Source organism: Moschus berezovskii, chromosome 10 (assembly GCF_049115385.1).
Source record: "Moschus berezovskii isolate FMDL1 chromosome 10, NW_MosBer_1.0, whole genome shotgun sequence".
Classification (NCBI taxonomy): Eukaryota; Metazoa; Chordata; class Mammalia; order Artiodactyla; family Moschidae; genus Moschus; species Moschus berezovskii.
Window position 1 is genome coordinate 41,477,742 of NC_142469.1, and position 15,808 is coordinate 41,493,549.

At 44.1% G+C, this 15,808-nt stretch overlaps 1 protein-coding gene across 1 annotated transcript in view; it reads left to right on the forward strand.

Annotated features, from left to right (window-relative positions):
* Positions 1-1,639: 1,639 nt before the first annotated feature.
* HS3ST5 (heparan sulfate-glucosamine 3-sulfotransferase 5) overlaps positions 1,640-15,808 on the forward strand; it is a 320,414-nt gene continuing 306,245 nt past the window's right edge. The window contains exon 1 of the mRNA XM_055433754.2: positions 1,640-2,216. The gene's annotated coding sequence lies outside the window, so the exon portion shown is untranslated. The remainder of the gene's footprint in view (positions 2,217-15,808) is intronic.

Below are 15,808 nucleotides of genomic sequence, written 5' to 3' on the forward strand. Positions count from 1 at the left end.
AGGTTTATTATCCTGAAATTGAAAAAGTGCAGTTTGAGATCTGAGTTCACCACCTTGGGAAGTGGAGAGAGTGGGTGTGGGGAAGGTGGTGCGGTGGCAGTTGCAATGAGAATCTAGAAATATTGTGCCTTGTGAATTGCATCCAATCTTTCATTTTCAGACTGCCTAAATTAACTAAGTGAAATTACCATAATAAAAAAGAATGGATCTTGGAGGAAGTACCACAATTCTTTCCAGTGTTGTTGCTAGTGACCGTTCTAACAGACCTCTAATTAAATGGACTAGCTCTATCCAGGAGCCCAAGTTGACTCGATTCTGTGTTCTGTGACTCTTACTTGAAAATAGACCAGCCCTCCTAAGCAATACGCTGCGATTCCCGGCCTGAGGGACTTTTCCGCGTACTGCATTTGTAGTATGGAATTAGTAAAGAGACCTACTACCTCGAGAGAAAAAAAAAAATTTTTTTTTTTGTTTGCTTTTTAATGAAACTCCAGACGGAAAAACTTTGTCCATGAGAAAGATATTAGTTTTCTGGGAAATTTTGGTTGGGTGGGGCTAGATGATGAGGGAGGGGACTGGAGTTAGAAAAAAACAACACATCAGTCTCGGATGAGATGGGATTTTTTTCAACCAGGTAAAGAGCGCAGTAAGCAGCAGGTAGACTCCCCTGCCCACTGCTTTGCTGGGAGCAAGGGATAGGAAGGACGCTGACTGAATTGGGAAGGCTAGTGTGCCTCTCGGTTCGGGATTTGGCACCGGGAAAAAGGCAGAGCCCTGCTCTCCGCTTCCCAGCTAGGCGGTGATCGCCCCCTGTGACTCGGGAGGCACACAGCAGTCTGAGATCCGCCGCTGCCGCAGCCGCCCGACCCCTCACAGCCCCCAGCTCTCCCGCTTGGCCTGCAGGGAGCCACGCTCGAGCTCCCTGGACAGCTATGTGCCCAAGCTCCAGGTCTAGGCGCCTCTAACCCGGAGAGACCGGTCTCAGCTCCTCAGAGACTTTTGTGTCCCCGGGTTCTGCCTCCCTGGTCACTTTCGTGGGTTCCCCAAGCTGTGACTTCAGTTGACCTGGAAGCCCTGAGCGCCCACTCTGCCTCCCCAGCGCGCTCCTGGCCCTCGGCTCCAGCGCCTGGGCGGCACACGCGGTGGCTCAGCTACAGGACTGGGGCCTCGGGGTAAATCCTCTCCTCCCCCTTCTCCGCGTACGGCCCTGCCCTCTCCCTGCAGCAGGCGGCTCCCGTGCTTGCGCCCAGCTCTCGGCAGAAGACACCTGCGCTTCCTTCCCCACCCTTCTCCGCCCTTTTCGCTGCGGTTTCTTCCCGGCCTTGGGGCGCTCGGGAGCGGCAGCTGAAGGAGGAGCAGGGGAGGAGGGAGAAGGCGAGTAGGAGTAAGGGCGGGGTGGGTGGGGAGAAAGCCGAGAGGGTGTGGACTGGCAGCCACTCTGCAGCTGGTCGCCGGGGACCCGATCCCTCCCGCGTGCCCTAGTGATGGAGGGGAAGACATTCGCTTAGACACACACACGCGCGCGCACACAGCTGAGCACGTCTGCCGGAGGCAGCCGCCGGGGGGCCGGGCGGCGGCCTGACAGCAGCAGCCGCGGGCAGCCGGGCGCCCACACAGCTTGGCCCCGGCGGCTCCAAGACCCGGGAAGGGAAGATCCCAGCCGCACTGACTGTTGCTCTTTTGGGCAGATCGGAAGGAAGCAGGCTGCCTGAGGACCTGTCACCGCGGACGCAGGAGGCTCTCCGCTAAGCGCTCAGAGTCCAGGGCCGCGCCGGTGCTGGCGTGGGGAGAGGAGGATGCTCACCTCCGCCCGCAGAGCGTCTGCGGGCCCTGACACTGCGCGGACTCCGGCTCCCGCGGCAGCCCCTGTTGTGCCCGCGCCGCGGGAGCGCGCCCTGTCGTACCTGCCTCCAGCCTCTCCGGGAAGTGCAGGAAACGCGCCCTAAACTCCACTACTTCTCGCCCGCCTCCTCCCCTTCTCGGCTCCCCGCCCCGGACCTCGCCGCCGCTGGCTTGTAGGACCCTCCCGCCTCTTACTCACGCGCGCACGCACTGCCCCGCTCGCTCGCTCCCATTCAAGCAGACCGGCTCTCCTTGCAGCCAAAGCCCCGGGCGTCCGAAACTACTGGACCAACTGCCACCGGGACTGCAGGAGGCACCCCGTGGCCCGGCGCGACTCGTCGCTGGTCCCCGCGCCGCCGCCGCCGGAGACCTTGGTGAGCAGGGCTCGCTGCCCGCCTCGCGCCAGGGAGGGGCTCGAGCCCCCTGGGGGCTGAAGGTTCGTAGATTAGTGGGGAATGGGAAGGGAGGAGGTCGCCAAGGGGTGACCTGCTGTGATGCCAGCCAGAGCGCTTTGTGGGGCGCGGTTCTCTTGGGCACTGCCTAGGGAAGACTTTTGAGACGTTCTCTGGGGCTTGGGGTTAAACTAGTGCCAGATGGAAAACGGCAGGGATGATTCTCGGGGTAAATTGAGAGTCACTGATGTCTGTCTGTCTGTCTGTCTCCTTGAGCTGGGCGCAGCGCTCTGGGTTCTCGGAGGGAGGGAGGACACGCGTTAACTGCGTTCAGCAGAGTTTGGGGGCCCGCACACAGTCACTTCCTGGAGTGGCTGTGGGGCTGTCGCTTGGAGCGCGAGACGGCTCTGGGCGAGTTCGGGGCCGCCAGGCGGGAGGAGAGGGCAAGCAGTGGGCAGGCAAAGGCTCTGCGAACTTGCCGGTGGGGTGCGTTCTCCGCCCCGCAGGCCCCCACCCCTCAAAGTACCAGCCCCAGCCCCAGGGCAGCCCCAGTCCACGCAGCCCTTCCCACCCACCCCGACGCACACACACGCGCGCCCGCGCACACACATTCAGGAGGTGGATTCAATGCAGTGGGTGGTCATAGCGTTGTTACTAAAAAGTGCGCGAGGTCGCCGTGGCTACTGACTGGAGCGCAGAGACTTCCGCTTCTAGGACTTGGGCGTTTAGGGAAGCGGATGCCTCTACCTGAAGGTTCCAGGTGCACAGCGAAAAAACCCTGTTGCAACTCCAGAATCACTTCGCCTTGGTGGACTCCGCTCTCTGGCTTCCTTCTTTGAGTGCTTATGGGTGCCCACCCAAGGGAGCTGCCGCTCAGATCCCGGTCTCCCTAGTACTCACCCGGTGGGTCGGACTCTCTTTCTCTCTTCTTCTTCCCCTCCTCTCCCTCTCCGCATACCAGCTTCTTCATGGAAAACATTGATCCCATAAGGAGAGGTTTAATATTTGCAAAGTGCTTTATGTCATATTACTTTGTGGATACATTTAATTGCACTGTAACTCTTCTCTGATTTATGTAAACTTGGTCGGATAAATAGCGAGCAGGGTCGGGTTGGGGGTGGGAGCAAGAGTGGGTGGGCATTCTTTCTCTAACGGTGCTCTTTCCTAAACTGATTTGCTAGAAGTAATTTAAAGCTGGTGCTTCTGAAAGCTTTTTTGCTCAGTGGTTTTGACATACTTCAGGGCGTTAGACAAATGTTTCCACAGTACAATTTATTTCAAGTACATTCTGCTTCTATTCCAAGAAAAGGTTGAAAATAATGAAAGGGATTACAAAATTTGGTATCAAAACTATTTGAATGTTTTTATTGGCATCAATTATATTGTAGCAGATTTTTTTTAAGTTGCCATAGTGGTTCTTCCTGGTGAAGCTTTTAAAAGGAGAAATGAAAGCAGTGCTACTTACCTCCAAGTGACTGAGCAGCAGGGTAGGCTTCTTTAGGAATATGGAGTCATTCACTAGTGAACTGATGAATACAGAGGAAAACATTGTAAGAAACATAATGATGGGAAAGAAACTCTGGCTTAAAGCCGACTGCCTGCAGTGCAGGGGGTCTTCACAGTGAACAACAAGAACCACAACAAACTGCCCTGGCCCCTTCTAGATTACTCTGGGTGATTTAAAAATACTCTTTCCTGGATTAATAACATATTTAGAAACATCATCAATAATGTAATGTTTTCAAATATATGCCTAAAGTATGTTATATGGGAAATTACCAGCATATTCTTTACAGTTTTGCAGAAGTACTAGGATCATGGTTTCTAGGTTAAGCCAGACCTCATGCTTATATTTTAATGTGGAAATTACTCCCTGTGACTTCTTTATGAGAAGGTGCTGCCCACAGAGAGTTGACTATGCTTACATCACTGTTCCTACCATTTTGCAGGCATACACAGATGTTTTTGAATGAATAATCTTCTTACTCACTGAATTTTCACTCATTCAAAAAGTATTTACTGAGCGCAGGAGTACACACAAAGCTGAGCTGAGTGTTATTTTAAATAACACGGAAGAGTTTTCAGTGGAAGCAGGGTGCTTACTCCTACACTGTGTAAAAAGAACAGCGGAACAGTGACTTACTTAAGGAAGCAGCATTTTGCCCAAAGTACGAGTTGTTGACTCAAAAATCATATAAGATGTTCACTAGCCAGCTTCACTTTCACCGTAAATCCCAACATTATTCTTAACACACTGTCATTTAGCTATGACTCAACTTCAGAGAATTGATGTTGACTTTAATCCTGTCACTCTTTGTCTGAATACTTTGGAGAAACAGAACTATCCGTGTACTGCTCTAACTTTCCCTGTGTGATTTCTCTGGAGCAGTGCTGGATCTGCATATGTCATTAGTATTCATTTATGAGTAAATGCAAATGTTCCTGTTACATTGAGAAAGCAAACCTGAATTCATAGGATGCAACAAATGTTATGCTCCTTTTCTCATCCTTTTATTTTTATAATCTCAGAAACAGTAACATCTCTTATAAGTACAATTATATGTACAAGAGCTGATAAGAAAAATGGTCATTCAGGATCTGTTGAAAGAGGGAAATGTGTTGTGGAAATTTTAGTTGAGAAGAATTCTCTGACTCTTGTGGGAAGTCTGGTGATGTAGTCTTTTATTTCAGAGATGCTCATTCATGAATGAAGTAACTCTCAAGGTAACTTCTAATAAAATGAGATAGCAATCCCTTAGTAAAAGGGACACTTACTCAAATTGATACTAAAATCTCTGGGTATGAGCAGTAACACTATTATGCCATTGAAATTATGTGAACACTTGCATATTTGTGCATGATTTTTAAATTTTTTAAATACTTATTCAAATATTTCATATTCTGAGATTATTGCAATTAAATGAGTTCTTGACTGGTAATGGAATTATAGGGGGTTTTTTTGTTTGTTTTAAGTAAAGGTGAATAGTTTGAAAAGAGAGAACAGGTCAGGTAAAGAAATTATTATTCAAACCTCAGATTTATCTTCATTTGAGTTCTGTCCTTTTTTGCTGGGGAAGTGAAGTGACAGTTGCTTAGTTCTGTCTGACTCTTCACAACTCCATCTACTATACAGTCCGTAGAATTCTCCAGGCCAGAATACTGGAGTGGGTAGCTGTTTCCTTCTCCAGGGTTTGCTGGGGAGGGGAACCTTAAAACCAAAATAACCTATGGTTTATTTCACTAATTTCACTATGACCTAAATTGTTACTATTGAGAAAAAATCCTACATTGCATTGTAATTTTTCTGTGAATATAATACAGATTCTTTAAAACCAGCAAAAGTGTAACTTTTTCCTCCCCCTGAATCCAATTTAACTGTTGACAAATTTTGCTCACTCTGGAATAGATATTTGTTTCTGAGGGTCATGATGTTATCCTAACCTTTATAGCAGGAGTGCAATTAAAGGAAACTATTAAGACCTGCACTTGAAAATCACTGATCTAACTGAAAACCATTTCAGAGCAGCTAACATTTATCAAAAGTAGAAGTAAAACATTCTGTCTGGAGATCCATATAATGTATAGGCAGGATAAATGAACCTCTCTAAATCTCAAATGTGAGTTCCATTATCATGTCTTAATTAACATTTGGTACAATGGGTTATTTTTCCTCTTCTTGAAAAGTTTTATGAAAGAAAACTCTGTCAATATTAAATGGTTACAGAGTTTGTTTGACTTTAGGCCATTTTACCCAGATATTTTGTGGGAAGTAGGTAAGTTACACATATATATACACACACGTGTAGGCAATACATCTTTATATTTATGTATTTATTTATATATAGGTATATATCTACATTTTGCTTAAAAACTATTTTTTAAAGATTTTTTTGATGTGGACCATCATTACTGAATTTGTCACAATGTTGCCTCTGTTTTATGTTTTTTGGTGTTTTGGTCAGGAGGCATGTGGGATCTTCTTAGCTCCCCAACCAGGGATCGAACCCACAGCCCCCTGCATTGGAAGGGGAAGTCTTAACCACTGGACAAGTGACAAGTGAAGTTGCTCAGTCATGTGGACTCTGTGATCCCATGGACTGTAGCCTACTGGGCTTCTCCATCCATGGAATTTTTCCAGGCAAGAGTACTGGAGTGGGTTGCCATTTCCTTCTTCAGGGGATCTTCCTGACCCGGGGATCGAACCCAGGTCTCCCACATTTCAGGCAGACACTTTACCCTCTGAGCCACCTTGAAATCCCTTGTCTAATAACTTGAACAATAGAAAGAGTCCTCTTGGTGGCATAAGTGGTTTGTGAAGTCAGCATTAGCTGGAGAATGGTACTTATTAAATGCTCAACTAGTCTTGATGTTAAAAATTGTGAGGGCACTAAACTTTTATGAACAAGTTATTTAAAAAAACACATCATAATCTTTAGCATGCGCTTGACACTGTCCAAAGAACTTTGATAATGTAACTCAATTCTAGTAGGCGCCCTGCTCTCCCCAGAGAGAAAATAAGTAGCTAAAGTGGGTGTTTTTATTATTATTATTATTATCCTCATTTAGCAGGTGAAGAAAGTGAGGCTCAGCAAGCCTAAATAGATGGCTGAAGCTCCACAGCTACTAAATGGCAGAGCTGGTGTGTGGGCCCAGGCAGTCCACTGTGCTGTGCTGCTGCTTCTGAACAGAAGTTTTTTTGTTTGTTTGTTTCAGTTTTCTTAAACAGGGAACCAAAGGGGGGCCATGTTAGGTTGTAAAAGCAAATGCATTCTAGCAACTGAGATTTTATGACAGTTTTCAAGTTAGAGTGAATTCTTAAGGAATTCATAAGGAAGGCGATTGGCATGAAGTGCAGAAATAATCTGAACTAGGGCAATACTGGAGCAGTGCTATAGCTTAATGCAGTTTTTAATGGACTCGATAATTTTCTTAGGTTCTACTACTTTTTAAAATTAGGTAACTTAAGAACTGATGCCATATTTAAGTAGTTTTAATAGCTCAGAGGTTGCGATACTGTTTTATGTTTCCCATGATATCCTTATAATGTGGACTTTTTGCATAGAGGTCAGTGTTATGTGTTTTTATATGGTACTTGCCAAAGGAACAGAGATTAATGTGAAGGTGTGAAATGAGACTTACTCTGCTCTGACCCATGTGTCATACAGTAAGCATCCAATTAATGTTTACTGCATGAACTAATGAAGGATTTTCTAGAAGTTGATAGTCCAGAAACTTTACATGTCTTTATAATTGCATAGTTTTAAGATTGTGATTTAATATTGTATAGACTTTTTTCTTTGTCATGATGAACTCAGGGCATTACCATCTATGAGTCCCTGGAATAACAATCTTTATAAGATTGAGTGGCCTGAGATGAAGGAAGAGGGTGGGGAAGGAAAGTAAAGTGATAAATTGATTCAGTTCAGTTCAGTTCAGTTCAGTTCAGTCTCTCAGTCGTGTCCGACTCTTTGCGACCCTATGAATCACAGCACGCCAGGCCTCCCTGTCCATCACCAACTCCCGGAGTTCACTCTAACTCATGTCCATCAAGTCGGTGATGCCATCCAGCCATCTCATTCTCTGTCGTCCCCATCTCCTCCCACCCCCAATCCCTCCCAGCATCAGACTCTTTTCCAGTGAGTCAACCCGTCTCATGAGGTGGCCAAAGTATTGGAGCTTCAGCTTTAGCATCAGTCCTTCCAATGAACACCCAGGATCGATCTCCTTTAGAATGGACTGGTTGGATCTCCTTGCAGTCCAAGGGACTCTCAAGAGTCTTCTCCAGCACCACAGTTCAAAAGCATCAATTCTTTGGCGATCAGCCTTCTTCACAGTCCAACTCTCACATCCATACATGACCACGGGAAAAACCATAGCCTTGACCAAATGGACCTTGGTTGGCAAAGTAATGTCTCTGCTTTTTAATATGCTATCTAGGTTGGTCATAACTTTCCTTCCAAGGAGTAAGCGTCTTTTAATTTCCTGTTTGCAATCAGCACCTTCAGTGATTTTGGAGCCCAAAAAAATAAAGTCTGACACTGTTTCCACTGTTTTTCCATCTATTTCCCATGAAGTGATGGGACCAGATGCCATGATCTTCGTTTTCTGAATGTTGAGCTTCAAGCCAACCTTTTTACTCTCCTCTTTCACTTTCATCAAGATGCTTTTGAGTTTCTCTTCACTTTCTGCCATAAGGGTAGTGTCATCTGCATATCTGAGGTTATTGATATTTCTCCTGGCAATCTTTATTCCAGCCTGTGCTTCTTCCAGTCCAGCGTTCCTCATGATGTACTCTGCATATAAGTTAAATAAGCAGGGTGACAATATACAGCCTTGACGTACTCCTTTTCCTATTTGGAACCAGTCTGTTGTTCCATGTCCAGTTCTAACTGTTGCTTCCTGACCTGCATACAGGTTCCTCAAGAGGCAGGTCAGGTGGTCTGGGATTCCCATCTCTTTCAGAATGTTCCACAGTTTATTGTGATCCACACAGTCAAAGGCTCTGGCATAGTCAATGAAGCAGAAATAGATGTTTTTCTGGAACTCTCTTGCTTTCTCCATGATCCAACGGATGTTGGCAATTTGATCTCTGGTGCCTCTGCCTTTTCTAAAACCTCCTTGAACATCTGGGAGTTCACAGTTCACATAGTGCTGAAGCCTGGCTTGGAGAATTTTGAGCATGACTTTACTAGCGTGTGAGATGAGTGCAATTGTGCGGTAGTTTGAGCATTCTTTGGCATTGCCTTTCTTTGGGATTGGAATGAAGACTGACCTTTTCCAGTCCTGTGGCCATTGCTGAGTTTTCCAAATTTGCTGGCATATTGAGTGCAACACTTTCACAGCCTCATCTTTCAGGATTTGAAATAGCTCAACTGATTAAAATGTTTAAATTTGGAAGTTGACAAAAGGAAAACTGCCTATATTAATACCTTTTATTTTTTAAAGGCATATAAGACATAATTAACATTAAGTAATAGAATCTTTACACTGCTAATGGAGTAGCACAACTCTCCTATCATAAATACTAACAATCTTACTATTTGAGTATAGTTCAGGGAACTATTTAGAAACATATTAAAATGTCACTGTAATGCTCTTGGCCATAGCTAAATCAAGTCAATAAAAAAAAATCACAGTAATTCTAAATATGCTTAACATAAATAAGGTGTTTATCACAGTAGCAGTACAGTACTGGAGTCAGGCAGACCTGGCTGGATTAGAGTCCCTGTTTCACGGTTTGTTGGCTGTGGGATCTTGAACATATTGCCTAACCTTTCTAGTTCCTAGTAATCTGAGCTGTTATATGGTTATGGAAATAGCATTCTATATTTCTCTATATCTAGATTTGATAATATATGGAAAATGCCTAGCATGTAGTGTCACGTACAGTGAAGATTCAGGAAGTCGTAACTGATGTCACTCTTACCATCATCATCTTTAAATTACTGTAACATCATCAGCAGTGGTTAAACATAATGGGTTAATGGTTCTCTCTTTATCTATCTGCTTATCAGTCTGTGTGTGTGTGTGTGTGTGTGTGTGTGTATGTGTGTATTGAGCTGGCTGTTCTCCATTGCAAAGCATAGGTTCTGTGGATACTCTTATAGTGGAGAAAAGGATATGAATAGAAGAAATAAGTGTTTCAGACTTAAGTGTTACTGGATATAAAGCACAGAAATGGAGAGGAAGCTTTTAAGATAGCTACTTCACAATATTTTTTTCTTGCAAGGTCCAGCTATGTATGCTCACACAATTCTTTGGAAGATATATCCTCTTATACAAATACAATAAATGAGGAAGAGTGAAAGGTTTACTAAAAGCAACTGTTTATATTTATCTGTTTATACCTTATGAGTTGAAGTATTAGGATGCACACAAATTTCTTTCTTTTTTATACTTTTATACCATTTTCATGGATTAAAGTAAAAAAGCTATTTCTTAACTCTAATGATTAAATTTGAGTAACTCAATTTAAAAGTTTATTTTATTCTTAGTTTTTTTTTTCTATAACTCGTTAATTCCAGTAGCCAGTTGGCTATCCTCAGTTTATAAAGCTTCCATTTATTCCTCCATTTATTTTGTCCTAATGGATATACTTATTTACATATTTTTCTCTGTAGAAATAATAAATGATAATAGCTAATAGACATTTACTGATGTACCAGGCTTTGTACAGGTCTTAACACATTACTTTCCCACAATGCATTCAATGGAATATGTGTCATTAGTAGTTCCATTTCACAGATGAGGAAACTGAGACCCAGAGATGTCCTCTAGCTAGAGGGGTGGAGCCATAACCTAAACCCATGCCATCTGGCCTAGAGCCCAGCCTAGAGCCCACACTTAGCCACACCAATAGACGTCTGAGTAGCAATTTCCCTACACACCATCCCTGTATTTCTGGGCCTAGAAACCCATGCCTTCCTATTTCCTTGTGTTTTACCTGCAACAAAAGAAGGGTTTATCTTTGACCTTTAGGTTAATTTCCTGACTTTGTCTTATCACCCTATTTTCCTGTGTATGTATATCACACTATTTTCCTATGTATGTACAGTGGACACTAGAGCAAAGAATGAAACTAGATTAATTTTTAGTAAACTATTGGATCTGTTTTCAGTAGATTTAAATTGGTTGCCGAGATCCTGCCACACAGTTGCATTTATGCTTCCCATGCAGTGGTAGCGGATCACCAGTCCATGCTAGTAGAATTTCTGCATCTGGTGAGTCAGCTGCCTGTGACCTGAACTTCTTAACTACCTTACTTCTTTCTGAGCTGAATGAAATAGAATGGGACCAAAGAGCCCTGGGAAGCTTGGAGAAGCAGAAGGCTCACCACAGGGAGCTCTGGGTTTCCTGAAGGATTACGCCCTCCTGAGAGTAGCTAAAAAAGGCCTGAGGACTGTTTCATGGGACCCCTGACCGAGTGCCTTTCAAGGGGCAGGGATTGTCCCCTTTTTCTCGATGGTACTTGGCACATGGTTAATGGGATAGACTTAGAGATTCTCCTTTCAGGCATCCAGAACCTGGAGAGCAGACCACTGAGGGATCCACAGAAGGAAGGATAGAAACAGGAAGGCAGAGGCAGAAAACAGGGCAGATAAGGGAGATGTGTGGAGGTGAAAGGCCAGCAGATACCTCAGTAACCAGTGGGAGTAGTTATTTTCATTTTATGTTTATTCAGGTATAGTTACAATCCTCCGTTCCCAAATCTAGCCTACATATGCAGTACCCATGTAACCCTGATATGACTCTTTAAAAGGAAGGACGTTATTGCCTGATCTGGATCTTCTTGTCCTGATCTGGCACACCATAACGTTTTAATAAATATTAGCTATAATTATTCAGAGAAGGCAATGGCAAGCCACTCCAGTACTCTTGCCTAGAAAATCCCATGGATGGAGGAGCCTGGTAGGCTGCAGTCCGTGGGGTCGCTAAGGGTCGGACACGACTGAGCAACTTCACTTTCACTTTTCACTTTCACACATTGGAGAAGGAAATGGCAACCCACTCCAGTGTTCTTGCCTGGAGAATCCCAGGGATGGGGGAGCCTGGTGGGCTTCTGTCTTTGGGGTCACACAGAGTCGGACACGACTGAAGTGACACAACAGCAGCAGCAGCAGCAGCAGCTATAATTATTATTGCTTGATTGTCTATAGACAGAATTACTTTTCTTAATCAGGTATTTATCTTATTCTCATACACCATATACTCTGAAATGGATGACTAGATAGTCAAAGGTTGCTTGGCAGCATTTAGTTTTGGAATTTATGAATTCTGCAAATACTTGCATCCTTTGAATAACAGACACACAGCACTGTACTTACCAACAGTAAGATCAAGAGTTCAAGGATTTTCATACACCATTACTTTCTTAATGTTACCTCTTCTCAAATACTTTGTTATTTTGCTCTTCTGTACTGGCAGTGTCATCTGTCCAGATACCCAAGAAAAGTGAGAAAACAGAAAAAAAATCACAGTAGCAACACAGGTAACTTGGGATCATCTTGTATTTTTCCTTCTCTTCCTCTAGTCTGTCACCTAGACATGACAGTCTTGCCTTTTGAACATCTGCCTATCTACCAGCCCCAATTCTACTGCTTTAGTTGAGGCCATAAGAATTTCTCACCTGAATTACTAGATTCCTTATTAGCTTTATATCTCCATCTTCCTCAGTGCTTCTAAAATTCCTTCCTGAATGCAAACCTAATGATGTAATTCCCCTGCTTTATAGCCTGTACCATCCTTTGTCAGCAGGATAAAGTTCAGGCTAGCTCAATCTTCAAAGCCCTATTGTTTCAATGGCCCAGCCTGGGACTCATCTCCTATCGCTTGCTATGTCTCTGCAATTGAGCAATTCCAAGCAAAGAATCTTTTAGGATAATAACTGGAATTCCATCACCTCCACTAGCTTTGTTCATGGTGTTGCTGCCTGAGACCCACTTGGCTTTGCATTCCAGGATATCTGGCTCCAGGTGAGTGATCATGCCATCATGTTCATCTGGGTCATGAAGATCTTTTTGTGTAGTTTTTCTGTGTGTTCTTGTCACCTCTTCTTAATATCTTCTGCTTCTGTTAGGTCCATACTATTTCTGTCCTTTATTGTGCCCTTCTTTGCGTGAAATATTCTCTTGGTATCTCTAATTTTCTTGACGAGATCTCTAGTCTTCCCATTTTATTGTTTTCCTGTATTTCTTTGCACTGATCACTGAGGAAGTCTTTCTTACCTCTCCTTGCTATTCTTTGGAACTCTGCATTCAAATGTGTATATCTTTCCTTTTCTCCTTTGCCTTTAGCTTCTCTTCTTTTCACAGCTATTTGTAAGGCCTCCTCAGACAACCATTTTGCCCTTTTGCATTTCTTTTTCTTGGGGATGTTCTTGATATCTGCCTCCTGTACAATGTCATGAACCTCCATCCATAGTTCTTCAGGCACAGATGATGCCGTGCTGCACTCAATATGCCAGCAAATTGGAAAACTCAGCAGTGGCCACAGGACTGGAAAAGGTCAGTCTTCATTCCAATCCCAAAGAAAGGCAATGCCAAAGAATGCTCAAACTACCGCACAACTGCACTCATCTCACATGCTAGTAAAGTAATCCTCAAAATTGTCCAAGCCAGTCTTCCACAATATGTGAACCATGAACTTCCAGATGTTCAAGCTGGATTTAGAAAAGCAGAAGAACCAGAGATCAAATTGCCAACATCCATTGAATCATCGAAAAAGCAAGAGACTTCCAGAAAAGCATCTACTTCTGCTTTATTGACTATCCCAAAATCTTTGACTGTGTGGATCACAACAAGCTCTAGGAAATTCTTAAAGAGATGGGAATACCAGGCCACGTGACCTGCCTCTTGAGAAATCTGTATGCAGGTCAGGAAGCCACAATTAGAACTAGACTTGGAACAGACTGGAACAGACTGATTCCAAATTGGGAAAGGAGTATGTCAAGTCTGTATATTGTCACCCTCCTTATTTAACTTATATGCAGAGTACATCATGAGAAATGCTGGGCTGGATGAAGCACAAGCTGGAATCAAGATTGCTGGGAGAAATATCAATAACCTCAGATATGCAGATGACACCATGCTTATGGCAGAAAGCAAATAAGAACTAAAGAGCCTCTTGATGAAAGTGAAAGAGGAGAGTGAAAAAGTTGGCTTAAAACTCAGCATTCAGAAAACTAAGATCATGGCATCTGGTCCCATCACTTTATGCCAAATAGATGGGGAAACAGTGGAAATAGTGACAATTTATTTTCTTGGGCTCCAAAATCACTGCAGGTGGTGACTTCAGCCATGAAATTAAAAGACGCTTGCTCCTTGGAAGAAAAGTTATGACCAACATAGACAGCATATTAAAAAGCAGAGACATTACGTTGCCAACAAACGACCATCTAGTCAAAGCTATGGTTTTTCCAGTAATCATGTATGGATGTGAGAACTGGACTATAAAGAAAGCTGAACACTGAAGAATTGATGCTTCTGAACTGTTGTGTTGGAGAAGACTCTTGAGAGTCCCTTGGACTGCAAGGAGATCCAAGCAGTCCATCCTAAAGGAAATCATTCCTGAATATTCATTGGAAGGACTGATGCTGAAGCTGAAACTCCAATACTTTGGCCATCTGATGCGAAGAACTGACTCATTTGAAAAGACCATGATGCTGGGAAAGACTGAAGGCAGGAGGAGAAGGGGCTGACAGGATGAGATGGTTGAATGGCATCACCGACTCAATGGACATGAGTTTGAGTAAACTGCAGGAGTTGTCGATGTACAGGGAGGCCTGGCGTGCTGCAGTCCATGGAGTCACAAAGAGCTGGACACGACTGAGCGACTGAACTGAACTGAAGCAAAGAATAGCTCACAAGTCCATGACTTTGCACATACCAGCCCCTGTGCTAAGAGGGTTCTCTACTTGTCTAACTTGTCTTCCTTACCACTTCTCTTGTTTTCTGATTGCTCTCTTTTGCAACTTACTCACCCCCACCTGAGCTAGGATGGGATGGTTTTCTCATCCTTTATTATGTAGAGTACAGATCATAGCCTATAGAATTATTTATTTGTGAATGGCCCCCTAATGTATGTATACACACACTCCTCCCAACCTCCACCAGTGCCTGCCCTGCACCTTCATCCCTCACCCAACACAAAGCTGGTATAGACATTCTGGTCGCTGTACATATAGTACAGCTATCCACATCTACATAGTCTTTGTGTAGGCCTGAGGAGAAGAAACTTTTTCTTGTTTGAGAAGCGAAGCAAGTGTGTTTTATAACCTAAGTTGGCAAAAGGGACCCTGATGTAGGAGAGAGTACAGGGCAGAGAAAGGAACTGGAGCTTTGTGTGTTCCCTGTGGACGCTCATATGAGGAAACAAGGTCCACGTTCTCCCCACCTCAGTCATCACCAGACCACAGGTGGATAGTATGCCTCTTTGTCCCTGCTGTCTAAACACTTGCCACCAAGTATCACTTGCCAGCTTCGACCAGCTGGAGTGAGCAGCAAGAAACAGTATCATGACAGCTCAAGGTCATCACTCCTTATTCAGGCAGCTATTCATTCAGCACCTACTGTCATCCAGGAATATCATTTAACTGATTCAAAAGACTGAGTTTGGCACATGCATGCCTGAGTGCTAAATTGCTCCAGTTGTGTGCAACTGTTTGCTGCTCCATGGACTATAGCCCGCCAGGCTCCTCTATCCATGGGATTCTCCAGGCAAGAATATTGGAGTGGGTTACCACTCTCTTCTCAAAGGGATCTTCCTGACCCTGGGATCAAACCTGATTCTCTTGCATTGCAGGTGGATTCTCTGAGCCACTAGGAAAACACAAGTTTGGCACATGACAGGCTATCAAAGATGCAGTGAAATTGTGGTGGTAGGAGCCCATAAAAGTCGGAAACTTTCAGAGGCCCAGAAACTATCCATATTTGTCTTATTTTTTCCTTTGAATTCTTTTTAAGGTGCTCAGTGGCTATTCAATGTGTTCTCTCTGAGATGCTGATCACTCAGAATTTTTAACATTTTGGTTTTTTAGACTATCTGGAGTAACTCATATTTTCTCAGTAAAGGAGGTT